This window comes from Eulemur rufifrons, chromosome 23 (genome assembly GCF_041146395.1).
Source record: "Eulemur rufifrons isolate Redbay chromosome 23, OSU_ERuf_1, whole genome shotgun sequence".
Classification (NCBI taxonomy): Eukaryota; Metazoa; Chordata; class Mammalia; order Primates; family Lemuridae; genus Eulemur; species Eulemur rufifrons.
In genome coordinates, this window is record NC_091005.1 from 10341403 (window position 1) to 10363663 (window position 22261).

The 22261-nt window shown below is 54.3% G+C and overlaps 1 protein-coding gene across 1 annotated transcript in view; it reads left to right on the plus strand.

Moving 5' to 3' along the window:
* The first annotated feature begins 18699 nt into the window (after positions 1-18699).
* The window catches only part of CDH5 (cadherin 5), a 29918-nt gene continuing 26356 nt past the window's right edge, over positions 18700-22261 (plus strand). The window contains exon 1 of the mRNA XM_069497803.1: positions 18700-18741. The gene's annotated coding sequence lies outside the window, so the exon portion shown is untranslated. The remainder of the gene's footprint in view (positions 18742-22261) is intronic.

Consider the following 22261-nt stretch of genomic DNA (forward strand, 5'->3'; position numbering starts at 1 on the left):
AGGAGCTGGCTGGTGTGAGTGGGGCTGGGTGCCCCAAGCTCTCAGAATGAAGTGTGCGAGGTGGAGGGGGCCTTTGCAGTCAGGCTCCTGGCAGAGGGACACTGTTTGTGCTTCCAAGTCCTCAGCAGAGACAGTGCGCCTGAGCCCAGGCCAGCAGGACACACTCAGCTCACCGGGGAACCTGAGGAAGTTGGCATATCTGCCTCTAAACACAGACCTGGCATCCAACTAACTTGGGCAGCATTTGGCAGAAGAAGCTGGATGTTCATCCCTCAGTGTGTCTCCTCTGGGGTCTCGCATACAAATTAGTCCCACTCCAGCTCCTTCCCTTGCCGGCTGCAGACCCAGCATCACCATCCATGCACCCTCGCATGCATGCATGCACCACAAACACTCATGCATGCACCCATGCACCACAAACACTCATGCATGCATCCAGGCACCCTCACACACATGCATGCACCACAAACACTCATGCATGCACCCATGCACCACAAACACTCATGCATGCACCCATGCACCACAAACACTCATGCATTAATCCAGGCACCCTCACATGCATGCATGCACCACAAACACTCATGCATGCATCCAGGCACCCTCACACACATGCATGCACCACAAATACTCATGCATGCACCCATGCACCTACAAACACTCATGCATGCATCCAGGCACCCTCACACACATGCATGCACTCACAAACACTTGTGCATGCTCATATACTCAACCACACCTATTCTGTATGCACAACACACACATCCTCTCACACACACACACAAATCCACACCTGGGTGCATGCACACCTTTCCATAGATAAATCGGTACAGGCACATACGCTTGCACACACCAATTCACAACCATACCTTGAAGGCTGTGGACTGCAATTCACAGAGTTTCGCACACGCAGAGAGCTCTCTTTCATAATGCCCAGCCTCACAATGGCACCCATGGCTTATATTTAAAGCATTTTCCTGGCTCACCAGTGGAACGTAAATTTCTCTTCTCACTTTCCAGATTTGCTATCATCAACCTGGTGCCAATTTCCATTTAAAAAATGGTGCCCAAGAAAGACCAAGAAGCTAGAAAGGAAAATGAATCTCAGCCCCGATAGATGGACGGGCTCCAGAGCTTCCCTACTGTGTGGCTGATGCTGTAACAGCCTGTCTTTGTGGCTGGGGTGCAAGGTCATGGGCAGTGGGGAATATTTGAATAGGTCTGTGAAGCTGGTGCTGAGGCCAGTTGTCAGTGGAAATGAAAGGGTGAGGGGTGAGAGTTGAGGGGTCCCACGGCCAGCAGCAGGCAGACACGGGGGCAGGCAAGCAGGCAGGTGAGGGGAGCAGGAGGAAGAGACAAGGGCTCAGGCACATAAACAGGCCCAGGGCCACTCACTAGGATCAGCCCGGTGGGGTGGTGCCACCTCTGAACTAGGAGTGGGGAGGGAGAGTCCCATGGTTTTCCAAAAGTTACTGCGGCAGCTTGGGCCCTCATCAGGAAGTTACTTCTGCCTCTTTGGGGTAGTAGAGGCAGAATGAGAAGAATGGAGTGGCTTGCTAAAACTCAAGAGCATTAAAAGGAGAGAAATCAGGAAAGTCCACTGCATTCCTTTGCCAGGGCTGTTGTCAGAAAGTACCACAAATGGGCACTCAAACAACAGGCATTTATCGTTTCCAGTTTCTGGCGGCTAAACGTCTAAAACCAAGGTGTTGGCAGGGTCAGTTCCTTCTGAGGACTGGAGGGGAAGAATCAGGACTCTCACCTTGGCTCGTAGATGGCCATCTTCCCACTGTGGGTGTTTTGTTTTGGTTTTGGTTTTGGTTTTGAGAAGGAAAGAGAGATTTATTAATTTGCTGGCAAATGAGGAGGATAGAGACTACTGTCTAAAAATCCCATCATCCTACCCGCTGTGACTTCACATAATCTCTCCCCTGTGTGTGTCTTTCTCTGTATCCAAATTGATCCTTTTTATTAATAGAAGGACGCCAGTCATATTGAATTAGAGCCCACCCTAATGACCTCTTTTTAACTTGATTACCCCTATAAGACCCTTTCTCCAAATAAGATCACATCCTGGAGTACTGCAGGTTAGAACTCTAACATATCTTTTTTTTTTTTTTTTTGCGGGGGGCGGGGGAGGGGGGTAGACACAATTCAGCCCATAACACTGCCAGAAAAAAAATTGCCTTAATAACAGAACTGACAAAGACCCTGGGGTTGAACTTAGCTCTCGTTGTTCATGACCAAGCAGTTTAGCAGTTAGACCCCAATTTCAGAGGGTCAACCTATGACCGCCCTGACCACCTCTAACTGCTCCTCATGGAAAATCAAGGCTCTGCACTGTGTTTGAAAGTTTTCTGTTAGCGTCACTTATTTATTTTTCTTGCAAAATAATCTTTCTACAGGGATGAATGGCTTTATTTGTGTTCCTAATTGAGAATCAGCACAGTCTTTTGTGTTGGTTGAACTCATTAGAAATAGGTCCCTGAGGTCCCCAGGAACCCATTTTCACAGAGTTGCTAAGTCTTAGGAAAATTGTAGTTTACAACTTTAAGTGAATAAACACAGTTTTCTACAAACATTCTAACAAATTTCGTTTCCTATAACAAATATTCACAGTCTCCAATGTAAAAGTCTACAGTCCCTGGAACTATTAAAATAAACCTTTCAATATTTCAGGAAAGCTCCCTGTCCCCTTAGGAAATACACTTGGACAGAAAATCAACTTTATGATGACGAGATACAGAATAAATACGGATTGAACTTGAATTTCATGGTAACCGGAATGTAAATATTTGCTGCACTTCTCTCATCTATCTAAATAAAGGCTAATGGTTAATCCAGGGTTTTGCACTCTCAGAAGTGCTTGTGCCCTCTCAGGGCACCTGCTACTGAAGCTCAAAACCTCTGGGCTCAACTTAATTTTAATCAAGTTTCATCCAACAGTGTTTGGAGTTTATAATTTTTAATTTTACAAAGCTACAAGGAAACACTCCCAGGGCCCCTTTTGTAGAAGTCATGACCTTGTGAGGGGGTCTTAGGGCAACTCAGGGGAGACAAAGACGGGCCCAGAGCAAAGACTTTGGGGTTGGTCTGCACAGGTTGGAATTCCAGCTCTAACACGCAGTAGCCATGTGAACTTGAACAAAGTATGTTAAGGGCTCTGATCCTCAGTTTCTTCATTTGTGAAATAAAGGCAATAATAGTGCCAATTTTGTTAGATTGTTGTGAGATAACATACGGGTGGTGGATATTGGGATGTGTCTCCTCCTTCAGAAGCAAAGCCCTTTCCCCCCAGCTGCTGGGTGTGCTGACAGAAGACAGCTTCAGCTGTCAGCCCTCTTTGGGGATTGTCTCAGGGGCAGAAAACTGCCTTGCCCAAGGTTACACCTCCTTCCGGGGGCAGCTTATGTCAATGACTGACCAACATAGGAATGTAAAGGTGTGGTCCCCCCTTGTCCCAATCCAGGCAGCTCTAGGGGACCTTCCCAGCTCCAGGGCTCCCTGTGGGGCTGGGGAGCACTTTGTTAGGACAGCGTCACAGCTCAGCTTCTCCCTCTGCCCCGCCCTGTTTCCTCCCCCCCTTTCTTCCCCAGGTCCTGATCCCAAGACACTTTCCCTCCTTCATAACCATCCTGCACTCTAATCTTTTACTCAGAGTCTGCTTCTCCAGCAAGGACAGTATGTGACAACATGTAGAGTGTTCAGAAAAGTGCCTGACACGTAATAAGCATGATTTAAGTGTCGGTTAAACAGAAAGTTAGAAGATGAAGTAGAAGTTGGAGGAAACACCATCAGACTTCAGGCCTCCAGGCCAGGGGCGCCCTAATCCAGCTCCCTGGAAAGGAGAGAAGGAAGCAAAGATTTGGGGGTTGCTCTACACCTCCCTGCCTGAAGATCTCTGGCAGAGACTTGTAGAAAGGTGGGAGATGTAGAACTTTCTTCCAGAATTTTTCAAATTCTATTTTTTTTAATTCTATTTTTTCAAACTCTATTTTAAGATGAGATCTCTGGATGATTTATACTACTATAGCTCAACACTTTCCCAGAGCAAGAACACCTGGGACAAACAGAAGAGCAGAAGTTAGACCAGACAGGAATAGACATCTGGGACAGCTCTTAGCCCAATACGCCTGAGACACAATGTGAGTTTTTCATTTAAAACTTTCAATGTCCAGCTTTTAAAGGGAGTGTCTCTCTCTCTCTACTGTGACATGGGCCCACTCACAGCCAATGAATGAAATGGCTGGCCGCATACACCCTGACTCTTACCATTGGTCAACATGGAAGTCAAAAAGCAGACATCAAAGGCATGAGACTAGGGCTATGCTAAGAAAGGCCTTTAAATGCAGTGGAAGCCCATGGCGGGGTGGGGGTGGGGTAGACATTAATTCTGTCTGGAGCAGTGATGGTGGGCTTCCCAGAGGAGGTGATGGTCAAAGTGGGTCTTGACAGATGAGTGGAAGTTCTCTAATCACACAAAGAGCAGAGGGATTTCTAAACAGAGGAAACAGCACATTTGTTGACACCTAGACACAAACAGGCAGAGAATGTTCAAAAAAAATTTAGGTGATTTGGTTTGGCTGGAGCTTGGGGTACTTGAGAACTGGCTTGAGAGAAAGTTGGAGAATCACAAAGGGACCCGACCACGGCTGGCCCCGAATCCCAGACCAACTTGAATTTTGTTCTGAAAATGATGGGGCACCCATGGGATCCCCTAAGCACAGGACTGACTGGGCCAGACATGTTTTTTGGAAATATCACTCAGGTGGATGAAGTGAAGGGCAAACCTGGCCACAAGGCATGTTGTTCTGGTTTGGGCTGGCCAACGAGGAGACAGAAACCTGAGTTTTGCACTTCTAAATGAAAGCCCGAAGACAAACACTGGTTTGGAATAGACAGAAGGCCCCCAGTTGGAGGAAACCAGGGAGCTGGAGCAGCTTCCTCCTAAACAGCTGTGGTGTACAAGCGTTTGGATTTGGTTTGATTATTTAAATGTAATATACTTCTCACTGCCTTTCCTTGTTTTATATCAACATCTGAGGTGGCCGCAACAGTATCCGAATTATCCAGGGACGTGTTCAGCAAACAGCAGACGCTCAGCCATGAGCCACAGCTGGAGAGCCCGTTTATCTCTGGAATTTTTCAGCCATAAAAGGACCCAGATGTTCTAAGACGATTTTCTTGGTGCTGAAAAGACGCCAGATCTTAGCAAAGAACTGCCAAGAAGATGGGTGTCTTACGGTGGGTTCCTTGGAAACTGACAGCCTCCAGAAGCTGCCACATTCCTGTCTCCTGGTCCCTCCCTCCGTCATCAAAGCAGCAATGACTGTCGTATCACTCCAACACTCACTCTGTCTCCCTCGTCCACATTTAAGGACCCCTGTGAACATACTGGGCACCCCAGGATAATCTATTTAAGGTCAGCTGCTTAGCGACTTTAATCCCATCTGCAACCATAATTCCCACTTGCCATGTAGCATAACATGTGCACAGTTTCCAGGGGTTAAGATGCCGGACTTCTTTGGGAGGCCATTATTCTGCTGACCACAGCCCCAACAAGTACCCTGGACCAGGCACTGCACCTGCTGTGCCTAAGGGATAAACTGGCTCTGGGCTTAGTGTTCCCACTTTACAGCTGAGAAAACTGAGGCTCAGAGAGTAGCAGCAATTCACCCAACGTCACACAGCCAGGAAGCATGGAGCTAAAATGCCAGCTTCACCTTGCCTGACTCTGAAGCCAGGGGTGCGGTGGGTGGCTGTGGTCAGGGTCCTGGGGAAGGTCACGCTGGGGCACCAAAGCTATCTGCCCCAAAGGGCATGGCCCCTGGGAAGGCCCGGGTTGGGTGGGGAGGGGAAGCAGCACTGGATGGCCGGGACTGAGCTAGTCCCCTTCTGCCAAGGCCCCAGTACTCAAGCGGGAAAGCGGTGCTCCCGGAACTGCTCAACGGCTCAGGGGCTGGGGGGTCCCGGGCTCTGTGATTCACAGCCCAGCAGATGCCTCCCTGAACCAACGTGCTGATCCTTAATAAAACAGATTCATTTATCTCTGACATTTATGACCAGAGACAGAAATCATGTTGGGGGAAATGTATGACTTTTCCAATTCACATTTGTTTCTCCCTCGTCACCTACCAATAAGCAGATGGGGCTGGGAGTTATTTATCTGAGGTTCCTATTAACCGGTGGTTAGGTTGCTAACACGCTATGAAAAATGCAGTTATGCAGGGAGGGGGGAAGCTGGGATGCAGAGTTAGCTGGAGACCCCCATATGCCCGTGCCATGTGGGGACTGTGACCCAGGGAGCCCAGAGAGGCCAGGAGTGGAGGGGAGGAAAGGGGGCAGGGGGCAGGGACTATTGTCCAGCAGAAATCAAGGACCCTGAATTCTGAGCTTGGGATTTAAGGGAAAGTTTAGGAGCTCAAGGGGCACCAGGAAAGGTGATGATGGATTCTTTCTGGGGGTCACAGCAGGGCTGACAGCAGGACACAGTGTAGTGAGGAAGATGAAGCATCTAGAACTTCAGGGTGGAGCCCCAGAACCTCGTTAGTGCACCTCAGAATAGCATAGCTCCGCTTACAGAGCACCTACTAGGTGCTGGGCACCTGGAAGACGGCTTCTTCTTTAACTCCCACAGTGTGAGAGCCGTAGTTGACATGTATTGGCATGCTGGCTATGGATGGCACTGTCCCTGCGTCTCACACGATTCCTGCCACAAATGTTCCCAGTTTGCCAGGTGAGAAAACCAAGGCTCAGAGAGGTTCATTCACATGTGCATGATCACACAGCTCAGGGACTGGGACTCACACATAAATGGGTGGGCACTAAGGGCCAGAGAGAGGCAGGTACCCCCTCTCTCTGCCAGCCACCACGAGTCTCAGCGAGGCCCTCAGCCCCTCTGCCCGTCCCCAAATCCACCACCCGCCAGGCAGCCCTGGTGGAGTCTCTGTCGCTGCTGCTCGCCCCACAGTGGCCGAGAGTCTCAGAGTGGGAGCAGAAACGGAGGCAGGTCAGCGGGGTGGGAATTAACCACCCCTCCCTCCCCAGCTGGCCGCCCCAATCCCCTTGCAGATAATTCTCCCTAACGTTTATTGCCTTTCCGCTTATTTATTAGTCAGGCTATCTCGAAATTTATGCTAAATCAATGTTGTGGCAACAGCTCAGCTGCAAGGATTGATTTCTTTTATCTAAGGTGAAGCGAGTTTAGTTTGGAGGCCCAGAGCAAAATTCCAACGTTTGCTGAAAAGACACTGCTTGGCAGGAGGACTCCTCGGGAAGCTTCCAAAAGCCGCAGCCCCTCTGGGCGAACAGCCTTCAAGGCTCATAGTTCCCAAGGTAGTGCCACCAGCGCCAAGGAGGACGAGAGAGAAGGAAGACTCTGCTCCGAGTACCTCCCATGTGCCAAACAGGGCACAGGGCAAAGCCGAAGCCACCTCCTCAGCAACATTGGGGCAGGGGTGTCCCCTCACCCCCACCCCCATTCCTAAATGAGAAAACTGAGACACAGAAATATCGAGAAACGCATCCAAGCCACATAGCTCGCTCGAGTTTGTCTACCCCTAAATATATGAGTCTTCCCTGAATCTGGTGCCTGTGGAGTTTTTTCTCCCAAAGTAAATTTGCTGAGTTTCTGAATCCGCATCGTAAAATGAACTGCTGTAAAGCAGGACACATTTTTCCCACAGAAACAATGCAAGATATTCAGTCGGGGTTCCTGACCAATGACCGGGCATCCCGTACATCATAAATGTGACCAACCCTCTGTCATAAATATAAATGTACAATAAGTATAAATGTCATAATAATCAGCTGAAACGTAAACCCTAAATGGCCACGTAAAATTTGTCACAAGTCCTAGAACTCAAGAATAAATATAGTGTGTATACTTGCCGTCTGAGAAACCCTGAAGTATTATAAATAATGCATACATTCCATGCATAAAAAATATAGTTCTCCCATATCATAAACTTGACTTTAAAGTTGTAAGTTTCTATAGCAGAATTGTAGAATAGCAGAGGGAGGAGGGACCTTAAATATTATTTTTTCTAGACTCTACCAGATGCTGGGATTCTCATCACAACAGCACTGCCAGGGTCTTCCAGTCTCTGCTTGAACATCCCCCAGGACGGGGAGCTCACTACCTCCTGGCCTCCTAGTCCAGTTTGGGTTAAACTTCCCTGTGGCCGTTCCCTGTGCTCACACTGCAAGGAATGAACATGTGCCCCACTCGAGGTCTGGCCGGGGCAGGGCCAGCAGGCCCAGAGGGGAGTGCTTGTTCTTGGTTAATGCCCCATCACCTATTAGCTCTGTGACCTTAGGCAAGTTATTTAACCTCTATGAGCCTCAGTTTCCCCATCCGTGGAATGGGAATCAATTATAATGATACTTATCTCATGCATTGTTGTGAAGGCCAAATAAGGTAATCCATGTTAGCTTCTGTTATTTTTATTATTATTACCCCAACTATTGACCAAATGGTCCTCAGTTTCTCTCCCATGTGTCTCCCCTGTCTCTGGGAAGATACGCCTGACTTTTTTCTTAACCCAAGTGCAGGCCCTTCAACTCACAGTTGTAATGTTACATGTTGATATTTTGAAACATTTCTTCACCCTGTCGAGACCTTGGGATCCTGACCTATTCTCCATCCCATCAGGGTCCGAACAGCCCATTGATGTTTTCTTCTAAGTCACTGGTGGAGAATGCTGGTCTGGAATGCCTGGGACAGAGCCCTGTGGCATACCACTGGAGACCTCCCTCTGGGTCAGTGTTTCCCAAACTGTGTTCCTTGGAATTTCTGTCTCCCATGAGATGCACGCATGTGTTTGGGAATAAAGGAGCCTGTGATCAGGTGAGGCTGGCACACAGCAAATGCCGAAACAGCATTTACAGGAAAAAGCAAGGACACAACATCTAACGCTAAACTTCCACGCTAGGGGGTTTACCTTCCAATAGGAAAAGCCCTTAAATCTCTTTTGTCCACTAAGATTTATTTTTACAAAAGAACTGCATCCTATGAGCGCCCTGAGAGTAGTCAGTAACTCCCTCCTTCCTCAGATAGCCTTATTCCTTCCCACGCCCTGCCCCTGGTGAAAACCCCAGGGACACCAGTCCCAAGATAAGCCCCTGGTGGCTCTTGTCCGGTCCCACGGAGCCAGCAGGGTGGGCAGCGGCCCTGAGTTCGGACTCATCTCTGGGGGCTCCTGTTCAGACCCTGGGCACCAGCTCCCAGAGGCTGCCCCATCCCACAGCCACCTCAGGTCTCCCGACAGGGAGCATCACCCCCTCCTCACCCCACCTGCCTCAGCAGGAGCTTCTGCCCAGGGCCAAGAGCAGACCTGCTTGGACTATGGGGGACTGAGCACGCAGAATATTCCATGCTTCCCGCCCTGCTGTCTGAAAGCCAATGCAGCCTCAGAGGTGACCCGCAGCAGCTGTTTGTCGAATGAATCGGTGCCCAAACTAAGGTCTGACAGCCGCTGAGGGCAGACCGAGCCCTCCTGCCTGCCTGCATCCCCTTCCCGGCCCTGCCTGGGACCCAGCCTGGGGACCAAGGGTGAACCCTCATCAATGGCTCTTAAACTTGAAACCCGCCATCATTCTGCCCTTCTTCTCAAAGGACACTTTTTGGGAAAATGAACCCACGTCTCCCAAAAGTACCTGTCTGAGCGATTGCGAATGATTCCTCTCTCCACAGGTGTCACCTGGGAGCCTGGTCGCGCCAAGTCCAGAAGATGCGTGTCAGTTCGCACCGGTAACCACTAGATGGCGCCATCGGGAACCATTCACTTTTCCAAAGGAAGCGGCTTGGGGAACCACGGGCGGTTCTAAATCGAGCAAAGAGTAATGAGAGGAAGAAGGGGAAGTGGAATGGCAGGGATTTACGATTCCAGCGCCCCATCCCTCTCCATGGCTGTATAGCCAGGACACATCCTTTAATCCAGCGGTCCAGGGACTGATTTCATGGAAAATAATTTTTTCCATGGATGGTGGGGCAGGTGGGGAAGGGTTTCGGGATGATTCAAGTACATTACATATATTGTGCACTTTATTTTTATTATTGTAGAGCAGGAAGGAAAACAAGAGTAACTCCATGACAGACTGGACCTCCTAGGATAGGCCTAAGTTTCGGTTTCTCCGAAGCAGGCCTTCCCCCTCCCCGGAATGCCGCTAGTAACAACTGAAAGCCCCTGGCTTGGAAACTGGCCAATCAGGAGCCAAGCCCCCCTCCCCCGCTTGGAAACTGGCCAATCAGGAGCCAAAGCCCCAGCTTGGAATCTGGCCAATCAGGAGCCAAAGCCTCAGCTTGGAAACTGGCCAATCAGGAGCCAAGGCCCCGGCTTGGAAACCGGCCAATCGGGAGCCAATACTATCAGCCACTTTTGAAAGAGCAAATGAACTAAAAGGGGGGTGAGGTGATGGTGTGCCCGATACATGTACCCTACTGATGAGTATAAAAGCTTAGTGCCTACCCTGGGGGGGGGGGGGTGTCCTGGCTCGTGGAGAGGCCACTGCGTTGGTGCTCTGAGCCTTGGACCCTAGCTCGAGCTAGAGAATAAACTCTTTTGTCTGTTGCAGCCTCAGTGACTCTGCCTATCTGTTCCTGGGGCTGAGGGAAACCGGTTCAACATTATTATTACATTGTATTATATAATGAAATAATTATACAACTCACCATAGGTTGGGGACCCCTGATTTAATCTCCCAGAGCTTCTGCACCTGCAAAATGGGGCCAAGAGTGGGACCTCCCTCCTAAGGCAGTGATTAAAGCCCTGGGTGCAACATTTTATACACATTAATGTTCTTGGGAGCTCTAAAAAATAGTGAAGTCCAACCCCCACCAGACTGATTAAATCAGAATGTCTAGGTGTGCCTTCACCCCACCTAGAACTTGGGGTGGAGAGGGGGGCTCCCCAGGCTATTCCAGGGGACAGCCTGAAGTGAGCATCTCTGCTCTGGGGCAGTAGCTCTCAAGCCTGAGCCTGCAGCAGAATCTCTGGAAGCTCTTAATGACACAGATTGCTGGGTGACACCCCCGAGGTCTGGGGTGAGACCTCAGAATTTGCTGATGCTGCTGGTCGGGGCCACACTTTGAGAACCACTGCCTTGGCGAGAGGGCAGAGAGAGAGGGAGAGAGGGAGAGAGGAAGAGGGAGCAAGCCCACGCTTTAATGCATATAAAACCCCAAGCACCAAGCCTGGCCCAGAGGAAGCTGTGTGGTCTTTTCTAACAACCAATTGTCCAACTCTCCGACACCGCTTGGGTTTCCAACAATTCAAGTCAATTCTGACACTAGCTACTGAGGGTTCATGCAGACCCCACAGGTTAAGGGCTGTCCCCACAAGGCTGCCCCCACTTCAGACACCAGCCACAAATGGGGTCCCTAGGTGACCCACACTTCTGCCTACCCACCTACAAAGTCAGGGGAAGCCTCCCTCAAGTTCGATAATTTGCTAGAATCACTCCTAGAATTCAGGAAAGGGCTTTACTTATGATCACTGATTTATTACAAAGGATACTACGCAGGCACAGTTGAACAGAAGAGCTACATAGGACAAGGTTCGGGGGTGGGGCACAGAGCTTCCATGCCCTCTTGGGCCACAGCAGAGGAGGAGAAGGCATTTCTCAGAGTTTACAAAGTACATTGACATTTGTTACTCTTGTGACCCTCTCGGGCCGTCTGTGAATTGAGCAGAACATGGCAAGTCACAACCATTTCACGAATGGTAAAACTGAGATGAAAGCACTGATTAGCCGTGAGCAGCAGAGGCTGAGATCAGAATCAGGACATGTGGCCAAGCCCGCTGCTCTTATCACTGTGCTCCTCTGCCCTGGAGAACCAGGCTTGTTAGACCTGTATGTAAACAAAGAGTTAACAGGCTCGGAGACACCCCATAAGTGTGGAGCTTTAGCACAGGAGTTGGAAGGATTTCTTTTGCCCGGTCAGACCCTCTCTCATTTCCCCCTTGGTTCTCAGTGGCACGGAGGGTGGGTACGGCTGCAAGGCCTCTGCCGGCCTGTGCAATCAGTTCCATCCCATCCACCTCGGCTTCTTCCTGGCACTTCCTTCCCCAGGACTAGGTCTAGCTGGATTGGGCCCAGAAGACCCGCCTTGGGCCACAGGGGCAGGAGCACTGCGGGGTGTGCAGATGCCCTGGGGAAGAGACCCGGACAGGCAGGAGGCTGGCGAGCTAGGCTGGCCTGGTTCTGGGCTCACCGCCACTCTGCCGAGCCCAGGGCTGCTGCAGGAGCCGTGTCTGTTTGCTCCATCAAGAGGCGGGACAGACGGGGCCCCGACCCACCTTCCTGCCCCACAGATGGCGAAGCCTCTGACCCATTGTTTTCCAGGACGCTTTGACGGAGGGCGCGAGGAATGTGGGGCAGAGAAACAGGAAGTCCTGGCTTCCTCTGGACAAGGTTTCTGCCGGCCTCGGGCCTGCCCTCCAGACGGCGCGGCAGGGCCCTTGGTCCCGTCTTACCCGCCTGGCTCATTGGGCCACGCTGAGGAAGGCCCTGCCCTGTCTGGGCCTCTGCAGGAGATGGGGAACCAGAAGGCTTGGTCAGTGGGGTGACACAGGCCGATGACTCCAGACAGGGGACGAGGAGGATGCTGCCCAAAGCATGGCCCTCCCGTGGCCCGGCTACACGCACCCCTCAGCCCACTCATGAGCCACAAACACAGCACACGTGGTCACCATCCATGCGGGCGCCTTACGCACTCCATGCCTGTTCCTGCGCGTTCATATATAGCCACACGGTTGCCCGGCAAACACCGTGCACACGCCGGGCCCATGCTGACACCCTCACATGTGTGCACACTCGCAGGTGCCCCCACAATTAACGTCTCTGCGCATCACTGTCATGACGAACATTTATTGAGCACCTACGGTATACCAGAGACCATGCTAGGCACTTTACATAAATCTCAATTAGTCCTTCCCGCAACACCGTGAGGAAGGCATGCAATCACCCCCATTTTACAGAAGGGAAAACTAAGGCACCAAAGGCTACATGGCTAGTCCAGAATCAGCCACACAGTAAGTAACAGATGCGCCCCAGCGTGTCACCGCAGGCCACCACTTTCCCTCAGCCCCTTGGAGCACCATTTCCCTACAGCCTTCCAGGATGTTGTGAGAGAAAAGCGAGAAACATCTGGGAAAGTGTTCTGAGCAGCCTCCCGCTCCCTCCCAGGGGCTGCGCATAGGGTATTGTTCTCACTGTCGGGAATTCAGTCCCTGTTCAGTCGGTCCTTTCCTGGCCAAAGAGAGGCCTGGGTGTCCCCCAGGTCTAGCACAGGGCTAGGCAAAGCCTGGGCATCGAGTGTGTATTTTTAACAATAAATGAGCATTCAACATTGGTAAACAACAACAGGTTATCAGAAGAAGGACGATGTTGTGCGGGGCGCATTAAATCGGGAACAGGAACACGAGGGTTGAAATGCTGGCTCTACTACTCAGAAGCTGTGTGACCCTGGGCAAGTCACTCGGCCTCTCTGAGCCTCTGCTCCGTCATCCGGGAAATGGGAACACAAATAGTATTTGCATCTGTCGGGGCTGTTGTGAGACATCATTACATGAGAAAATGCGGGAAGAGGCCAACAGGCTTTGAAACTGAGCAAGCGGGGTGCAGGCAGGGTGGACAGACAGCGTGTGGCATGGGGACAAGATGCTTTCCAGAATGGAAGCTAGGAGGCTGGATGGAGGGGTGTGTTTGAGTTGGGCACTGACGTGCTGGGAGGATTTGGGGCTGGGAACGGGAAGAAGGTGGCAGGGACAGGGCAGGCAAAGGCTCGGAGGCAGGACATCGGAGCAGCTCAGCCTCAGGTTGGATCTAGAGTGTTCTGCAGCAAGGCTCGGCGGACTCACCAAAGCCTGGTTTGCACTGGGCAGTGCCACACTGGGCAGCCACTTAATCCTGTAAAATGAGAGGATCCATACCCCCTCCCAAGGCCACTGTGGGTATTAGAAAGAAAATTCTGACCCTGACACAAGATGAGGCATAGTAGGTGCTCAGGTCTTGGTCCTGTTGGTGACTCTAATTAACTCCACCCCAGTCGTGGAGCTTACCAAGGGACAGTCTTTTTTATTTCCCTGAATCCCCACCCCCAGCCTGGCACAGAGCTTGGTACCCACCTGGGCTGAGAGACTGACCGACTGATCTGGTGCCTCCTTCATGCCTTAGAGACAGGATCCGCTCTGCACCGGACACCAGAACATTCCACAGCAACACAGGTGTGCAGCCAGCCCCCACCCCGTGTCTGCCTCCACATGCCAGTGGTTCATCTACCCATGACTCGCCCACGCGTGCACGCATTCATTCATACAAACCGTGGGCCCTTCCCCCCCATGCTGTGCCCACCCTGAGCTCAGATCTGGGCACCAAGCTGAGCCCGGCCCTGTCCTGCTCCGGGGCGCTTTCACCTGGGCCCGCAGCTCCCATCAAAAGATCCCTGTTCCCTTTGGAACCACATCTGCAGGCAGGACCCCTCCCTGCTCCTCCTCCGTCCTGCTCTCCCTCCCCTCTGAACCCCAGACTCCCCCAGACCCACCCTATTCTATTAATAATTTTTCCCCTGAAGCTCTGCCTGCCCCCCTCACCACAGCCCAGCCAGCTCACCACGCCCATCAGACCGCCACCTGCCCGTGAATGCAAAACGCTCAGCTGGCCCCTTTGCACCCTCTGGCCCCGGGACATTCTGAACCTCGATACCCTCACTCCTCAGGAGGCCACAAATGCAGCAGCCTCCTGCATCTGGAGCAATTATCTGGAGAAAAGAGAAAGGAAAGAAAAATTCTTCAGCAGCCCAGTCAAGCTGCCGACGGAACCGTGGAGTGAATTCCAGGTGCTTCCTCACAGGCAAATCGAACTTCATTCCTCAATTTCGCGGCGAGACTCAACTCAAACAAGCAGGAGCAGCTGGGACTGAGCCCACAGCAGATAAAGAACCTTAAATAAGAAAGAAAGAGAGAAAGAGAGAAAGAGAGAGAGTACGAATACGGCACTCATGCCAGCCACACTGAGAAGTGGCGTCCTCCCTTCCAGGCAGGAGGGAAGCCGGGCGGGAGGGAAGAAGCAGGGGGCGTGGGGAGGGTCGCGGGGACCCCAGCTCTCTGCAGAAAGGCAGGGGCCATCCAGAGCAGAGGGGAACAGCCCTGCACCCCCAGGGGGCCCCCGAGGAAGCGGAGATCCGGCCCGCAGTGCACTGACTGCGGGTTCCAAGGAGCACCCCGTTTCAAGTCCGCACTTAGGGAGAACTTACCCTGTGCCCAGCGCCAGGGACCTGCACCCAAATGAGACATGACCTGGGTGGGGAGGGGAGGTGGGCCGTGGAGGGGCTCTGTTTAAAGTGCTCCGGGAGCACAGAGGAGGTGAGACCTGGGTGGAAAAGGCTGATGGGGCTCTGTGAGCAGGCGACGGGGGAGAGAGAAGGACACACAGTAGGTGGAGCAGCCTGGGCACCGGCCCCCTCTGCTAAGCCAAGGGCATCACCCCCCTGTCCCATGCTCTCCTCGGGTGTCTCACACTGTGGGGAGGAAGAAAAGGGAGCTCTGAGGGCCTGGGTGAGAATTTCTGTTCCACCACTGACAAGCTCTGTGATCTCAGGGAGCACTTAACCCCCAGCCTCTGTTTTCCCATCTGTACAATGGGACCAACAATAGCACCACCTTCCAGGATTGTCCTGAGGGCTGACTGAGGAGTCCCATGAGAGCTCAGTGTGCTGCCAGCACACAAGGCAGCTGTGGTCCCCAGACATGAGCATGCAAACATGTCACCTGAGGAGCTACAGACATGTAGGTCTTGGGGTTCTATCACCAGCCATTCAGACCCCATTGGCCTGGGGTGGAGCCCAGGAATCTGCATTTTCAACACCCACCCCAAGAGATCCTGGGGTAGGTGGCTCAAAGACCACACTTTGAGAAACACCTACTCAGTAAGGCTTGTGGGTACTGTCATTTATCCTCATTGTCTCATTTGATCTTCCCAGCAGCCCCGCAAAGTCCCACCGGGGGATCCATTTCACGGGCGAGGAAAGAGGGAGGCTCAGGGAGGCAGGTCGCTGCCCCGGGTCATACAGGCAGCGACTGGCCACACTAGGATCTGATCCTGGGTCTGCAACCCCCACGCCAGTCCCTCTCCCAGCAGGGCTCCCTGCCGGACAAGCCAGCACCCTGGCAGGGGCTGGGTGGGCGTCCCTGGGGCTCGCTGTGGGTACACCCACCCACCACGGCTTCCACTGTTGCTTCCTCCTCCCTGCTAATCTGGCCTCGCAGATCATCCCACTTCCTGCCGGTCCACTACTGGCTCCTGCCCTCCAATGGCACTTCCTGACCTTGTGCCCTCCTGTTGCCACCTTTGCCTCCAGCGGGGCTGGAGCAGGGGCTGGGCAGTGCCAGAAATCAGGTGTGAGGTCCCCAGAGAGCCCCAGGCGGCACTAACCTCCCCTCCTGCAGTGCAAGCGACCTGTGCTATCCGGGCGCCCAGGCGCGAGCCTGGCGGACCATTCCCTTGTTTATGGACGACACGCATGGCACAGCAGCTTTGGGGGCAGAGTCAACTTCCTCGTGCACTGGGAGTACAAAGGAGACCGGCAGATGGTGCCAGGACAGGCCCTGTCCCCACCTGCCACCAGCCCCGAGTCTGAGACCCGGCAGGAAGCAAAGCCCAGGCTGGCGTGTCCCCCTGGGCACGTAGACCGTGAGGGCAGGCAGTGGGCACAGGCGGGGCAAGGAGACAGCAGGCTGGGACACAGGGAACGGGGCGCTGGCCTGTCCCAGCCCCTCTGCGGCCAGCCCACCTTCTGGGAGAAGACAGAGTTCACCCCATTGGAAAAGTAAACGCTGAGCTGTTGTTTGTTCATTCCACAAACGGTGACTGCATGTGCTGGACCCCATTCAGAATCCCGCCCCGAGGACTGTTCTCCTTCCAGCAGGTCACTCGTCTCACCCCAGCATCATCTGCCTTCCCTGTCTGCTGGACGCTCCCTGGGGACACAAGCATGCTGCCATAGCTTAAAAAAACCCTCCTGCTTCTCCGCTCCCATTCACTGCAAGACTTGGGGAAGGAGCCACAACCACACATGACTCCCCTTCCCCGTCCGCCCTTCTCGGGCCCCTCCGATCTGTCTTGTCAATTCCTTTCAGTTTAACTTGCTCCGGTCACAGTCATCGATGACCTCGTCTTCCTAATCCAGCAGTCGAGTCCCCGCCCTCTCCTTACCCAGGCTGACCCCTCCCCTGTCCTCTCCTGGCCTCCCTCCTTCCTCGCTGGACCCTCTTCTAAAGGACCCATAAATGTCAGCGGGCCCAAGGCCTCCCTCCCTGCAAGCTCGTCCACTCCCAAGGCCTCAGGTGCCAGCCGCAAGCTCACGGGTCCCAAGCCTCATCCCCAGAGCGGACTCAGCCCTGTATCCAACCACTGACCTGCCATCGCCATGTGGGTGTCTAACGGGCAGCTCAAATTCAACCTGCCTGAACCAGAGAAATCTTCATCTCCTCCGCCCCCAACAAAATACCCTTACACCCCCATACCCCATCTCGTGCACTGACTGAGTGCCCCTGGGCAAGGGCCCGTCCCTCTCAGGGTCTCCGTGTGCCCAGCTGTACAATGGAACAAGCTCAGGACTCCCGGCCATTCCCCTATGGAAACACAGGGGCAGCTCTTCAGAGCACAGATTCCTGGGGCCTGCCCTGGGAGGTTCCAAATCAGCTGGTCTGGGACGGGGCCCAGGGACCTGCAGGTTGCGGAAGCCCCTCCTGTGGCTCTCGGCCCTCCCCATCTCTGGCCTCTTGGTTCCAACGGGTTCTGGTCCAAACTTCAGCTTCACTGTCTTCCAAGCCCCTCTTCGATTCTTGCTTACCTCAAGAGCCTTGTGCAGTTGAGGCTGAGATTACCCCCATTTTACAGATGAGGAAGCTGAGGCTCCATGGGGACAGGACTGGCCCACGGTCACATCAGAGGCACAGCCAGGTCACTTGACTCCACCCAATATCCCCAAACCCAAATGGCCCCCACAGACCCAAGCTGGTGCCTTAGAGCCGGAGCCCAGGCCCACCCCGACCTGGAAGAGCCAAGAGGTGCTGTCTGTTCCCCATCTCCCACCCAACACACCCCCAAGGCTCCCGAAGCCTCCCCATCACCTTTAAAGCCTGTCCCCCCAAGGATGTCAGGGGGTCACCGTGGAAGATCCAGCTCTGGCTGAGGCTGACCCAGCGGGATTTCTGGCTCCGTTGCACCGCGGCCGGGTGGACAAGCACCCTAGACCCATGAGCCTCCGCTTCCCGGGCTGTTAGATGGGGGTGAGGACACCTGCCTTCAGGCTTCCAAGGAGGGTTAGATGTGACACTGGGGGCCTGGGGTCCCACAGCAGGCCCTTGGCAGGTGCTGAGCTCAGGGCCCCAGAGCCGAGGCCTGGAGCTAGGGTCTGAGTTGCGGTCCCAGGCCGGGGTCAGGGCTAGGCCTCCATGGGGACAGCCTGCCCGGGCCGAGGTGCCGCCCACCGCGGGGCCTGCCTATCTGCAGCCAGCCCGGCCCTCACAAAGGAACAATAACAGGAAACCATCCCGGGGGGAAGTGGGCCAGGGCCAGCTGGAAAACCTGAAGGGGCGGCGGCCAGGCCTCCCTCGCCGTCGGGGTGTGGCTCCCCTCGAGAGGCGGGTCGGCCGCTCCGCAGAGTCCACGCCACACTCAGCCCGGACGGACGGACAGACGGACGGACAGAACGGAGACGCCCCTCGGCCCACGGGCGCAGTGAGTGGGGGCCCCACACGGGAGGGTCCTTGACTTCCCCGTCTGTAGAACGGACGCCGTGGGCTCCCCGGGGAGAGCAGGGCCAGGGAAGGTGTGCCCCGCGGTGGCGCCAGGGGCACAAACGGGCCTCCCAGGGCCGAGGGAAGCGGTGAGGGCTCGGCTGTCCCGCAGGTGGACTCTCCAACTCAGTGTGACCCCAGGGCCCGCTGGCCGGACGGCAGGATTCTGCCCCGGTTGTCCAGTGTGCCAGGGCAGAGGCCTGGCACCCAGGCCTTGGTTTCCCCTGTGGGAGAGGACGTACCAAGGCCTGACATCACCCCCTCACCCCTACTCTCAACCCCCACGAGGCTCTGTGTTGGGAGCTCTGAGCCTCAGCCCCTCTCCGCCAGCCAGTGTCCCCATTTTCAGGACAGACAAGCGGAGGCTTGGCTCTGGGCACTAGCGGCCGGGCCTATGAAATCCCTCCCCTTCCCTGCCCCAAACGCCACAGTGGTGGCTGTGTGCTGAGGGCGCTATAGTTGGGAAAACGACCCACCCTTTCTCTCCTCGAAACCCAAAGGCCCCAAGGCTCCCATTGCCCAGGGAAGCCCCCCAGAAGGCCCTGAAGGCAGGAAGTCTGGGTGAGAGCCTGGCTTGGAGACCTGGGTGCAGACCTTCGCCCTCCCATTTGCTGTGTTGTGACCGCGGGAAGTTATCCAGACTCTCCAACCTCAGTTTGTCTGTCTGAACAATGGGGGCTGATCCTTTCTGCAGTTCACTGTAGGAACTACAGATGATATGGGCTCATTATTTTACTATCAGCAGCCCCAAAGAGTAGATATATTCTTTCTTCCTATCTCAGAGGAGGAGAAGGAAGAGGCGGCGTGGGGATTCGAACCAGGATCTCACCTGCGAAGCCCAGGCTCTTTCCACACGTTGTAGAGGTCTCAGGTCTCCTGTCTGTAAAATGTGGGAAACAGTCTCTTCCTCAGTCAATTAAGTGAGGTGATGTGCACCCCTGGTTCTGGGACGGGCTCGTAGCAGGGGGTCTTTAAGGAATGGTGGCTGAATTAACCTGCTACCCCAGACCTGACCGTGGCTATGAATGTCATGAAGGTTTTGACCCCGAGTCACGGGGTCAGGTGCCCAGGAGTGGCGTGGGAGGGGTGCAAGGGAGAGGACTCTGCTCTTCTTTGGTGGGCACCTGTGGGCACCTACTCCGTGCCCAGACCAGGCTGGTGTGGCTGGAGGGCTCTTCAGAGCAGAGAGTGACGCCGCAGGCCACCAGAGCCAGGACCCGGATGGCCCTCAGGTGGTGGGGAGCTGTGGGACTCAAGTAGAGGGTAGCAGGTGACCTCCAAGGGGGAGGTGACCTCATAAGGAGCTGCTGAGCCCCCCAGGCAGCCCTGCCACTTCCAGCGTATTGTGGTGAGGGGCAGGGGGGCGGGGGGGGGTGTCTACTGGCCTTGAAGGGGTTAAGCTGCCCGCCCTGCAGTCTCAGCCTGGACTATTGTGCTGCTGAACAAGAGCCGGACATGGGGGCAGGAAGCCAGAGGGGCCACTTATTTTCTCCCAAAGTTGGATGACTCACAGCTCCACTGCGGCCTCAGGGACACGCAGTGGACACAGTGGCCACCATCCCAGGAAAAACCTTGGACCCTTTGCCCGCACGGACCCAATCCTGTAACCTCCGTCACCTCTCTGCACCCTCTCGGCCATCCTGACATTACTACGAGAATTCCCTTTTGACAGATGCAGCCACCAAGGCTGAGAGGGGCTGAGCGGCCAGCCCAAGGTCACACAGCTAGTCCAAGGTGGAAGCAGGATGTGAGTGAGGTCATCCGCTTCTGACCCCGCAGCCCGTGCCTCATTCCACAGGGACGCTCAGAGAGGGGAGAAGTCCGGCAGCCCAGGCCGCAGAAGCCAGGAGCCCAGTGATCCTGGGGAGGGAGTGTTCTAGAAGACAGGTCCTGCACTCAGGAGCTTGACTTCTGGCTGAGGAGCTACTGAAAAGCCCGTCCTGGTCCAGGTTCAAGCTGGTTCAGGTGGATAATTACAGATGGCTTCCTGGAGAGACAGCAGGAGCCCAGATCTCTGGAGGCCTCAGTCTACTTGTCTCTCCAGGGCTGGGGATGGTCCCTAAGCTCGTTCAGGGACCTCCAGGTTGTCTGCCTCGGGCCACAGCTCAACGGTCAGATTCTGGCGGATACAGACACTGGAAGGAGGAGGGAGCGGGACCTGCGGGGCAGGGCCGGGCAGGCGGTGAATGAGATTTCCTTCTGGAGAGAACATGGGGAGGGGAGGTGGGCCCGGGCCCGCCGGGAAGTGAGGTCAGGTGTGAGTCGGCCAGCTGAAGCCACAGCTGCCAGGCTGGAGGGGGTGGGTAGATGGGAGTCAAGACACCCACCCACTCACTGAGCACCTACTGTGTGCCAGCGGCGTCCCCATGATCTCACTTAATCCTCCAGTGCAGAGAGACGGCTGTTGTCGCCTCCATTACAGAGGAGGAAGCTGAGGTTCAGAGAGCAAGGGACAGGCCCAAGGTCACAGCGCTCCTGGGCAGCTGGGCAGGTTCAAACAGGCAGGTGCATGGGTCCCCTGCCGCTGCTCCCACTGCCCCCCAGTCCCAGTCAAAGTCAGGAAGCCCAGAGGAGGCTGGGAGAGGCTCCCTAGGATGAGTGTTCCCTCCTTGAAGCCTGGCGCTGTCCCATCAGAAGACTGGATGAGCTGCAGCCCAGGGGACCCAGCACAGATTTGTTTTGCATCAAAAACTTGGTCTGGTCAACTGGTATCCTCTACCTCAAAGACTGTGTTGCGGATTCAAGGGCTGAGTTCAGGTTCAGTGGGAATGAACACTGTGATTGATTAGTGATGTCTGCCATGGGTGAGGGAAGGGACGAGTGGCAGCCCATGAGTTCTGATTTGCCAGCCCTGCTTTAAGAGGTCCTCTGCTTAGGGGTACGTGTGCATTCACTGGGGACTCTTGAGGAGGATGGTCTTGTCCCCAAGGGATCAAAATCCTAAAGATGGCATGTCTGACAGTACGATAGGCCACCTGAGGAGCTAGTTGGGGATGGGGAGCAGCTGCTTTGGGTTATACCAATGATTGGCCGCCCTAGGTGTTCTCTGCAAATGTACAGGTGAGATTTTAATCTAATCTGCGAGTGGGGAGGGAACAAGTGGCAAGATCAGAACTGAAGACAGGGCCAGGCTGACACACTCCCAGGTCTGGGGCCGTGAATTCAGGCACCTGGACGCTGGGAGGAGCGGAGACTCAGGCTCAGAACCTGCCTGGGCAGAGACACTCAGGGAGGGAGGCAGAGGCTGCGCTGGGGGCTGGTAGCATCGGGAGACCTTGTGGAGGAGATGGCCTGGGGCTTGAAAAGAAGTAAAGTGTTCACTCAGAGAGCACAGCAAGGAAAGGCATTCCAAGCAGAGAGAACAGCCTGTGCAAAAAGCCTGCTGGTAAGAGGAAGAGCATTGTGCATTTCAGAAACTTCTAGTTCCCCTCACAACTAGAAGGGCAAGAAGGTGGAGGGGA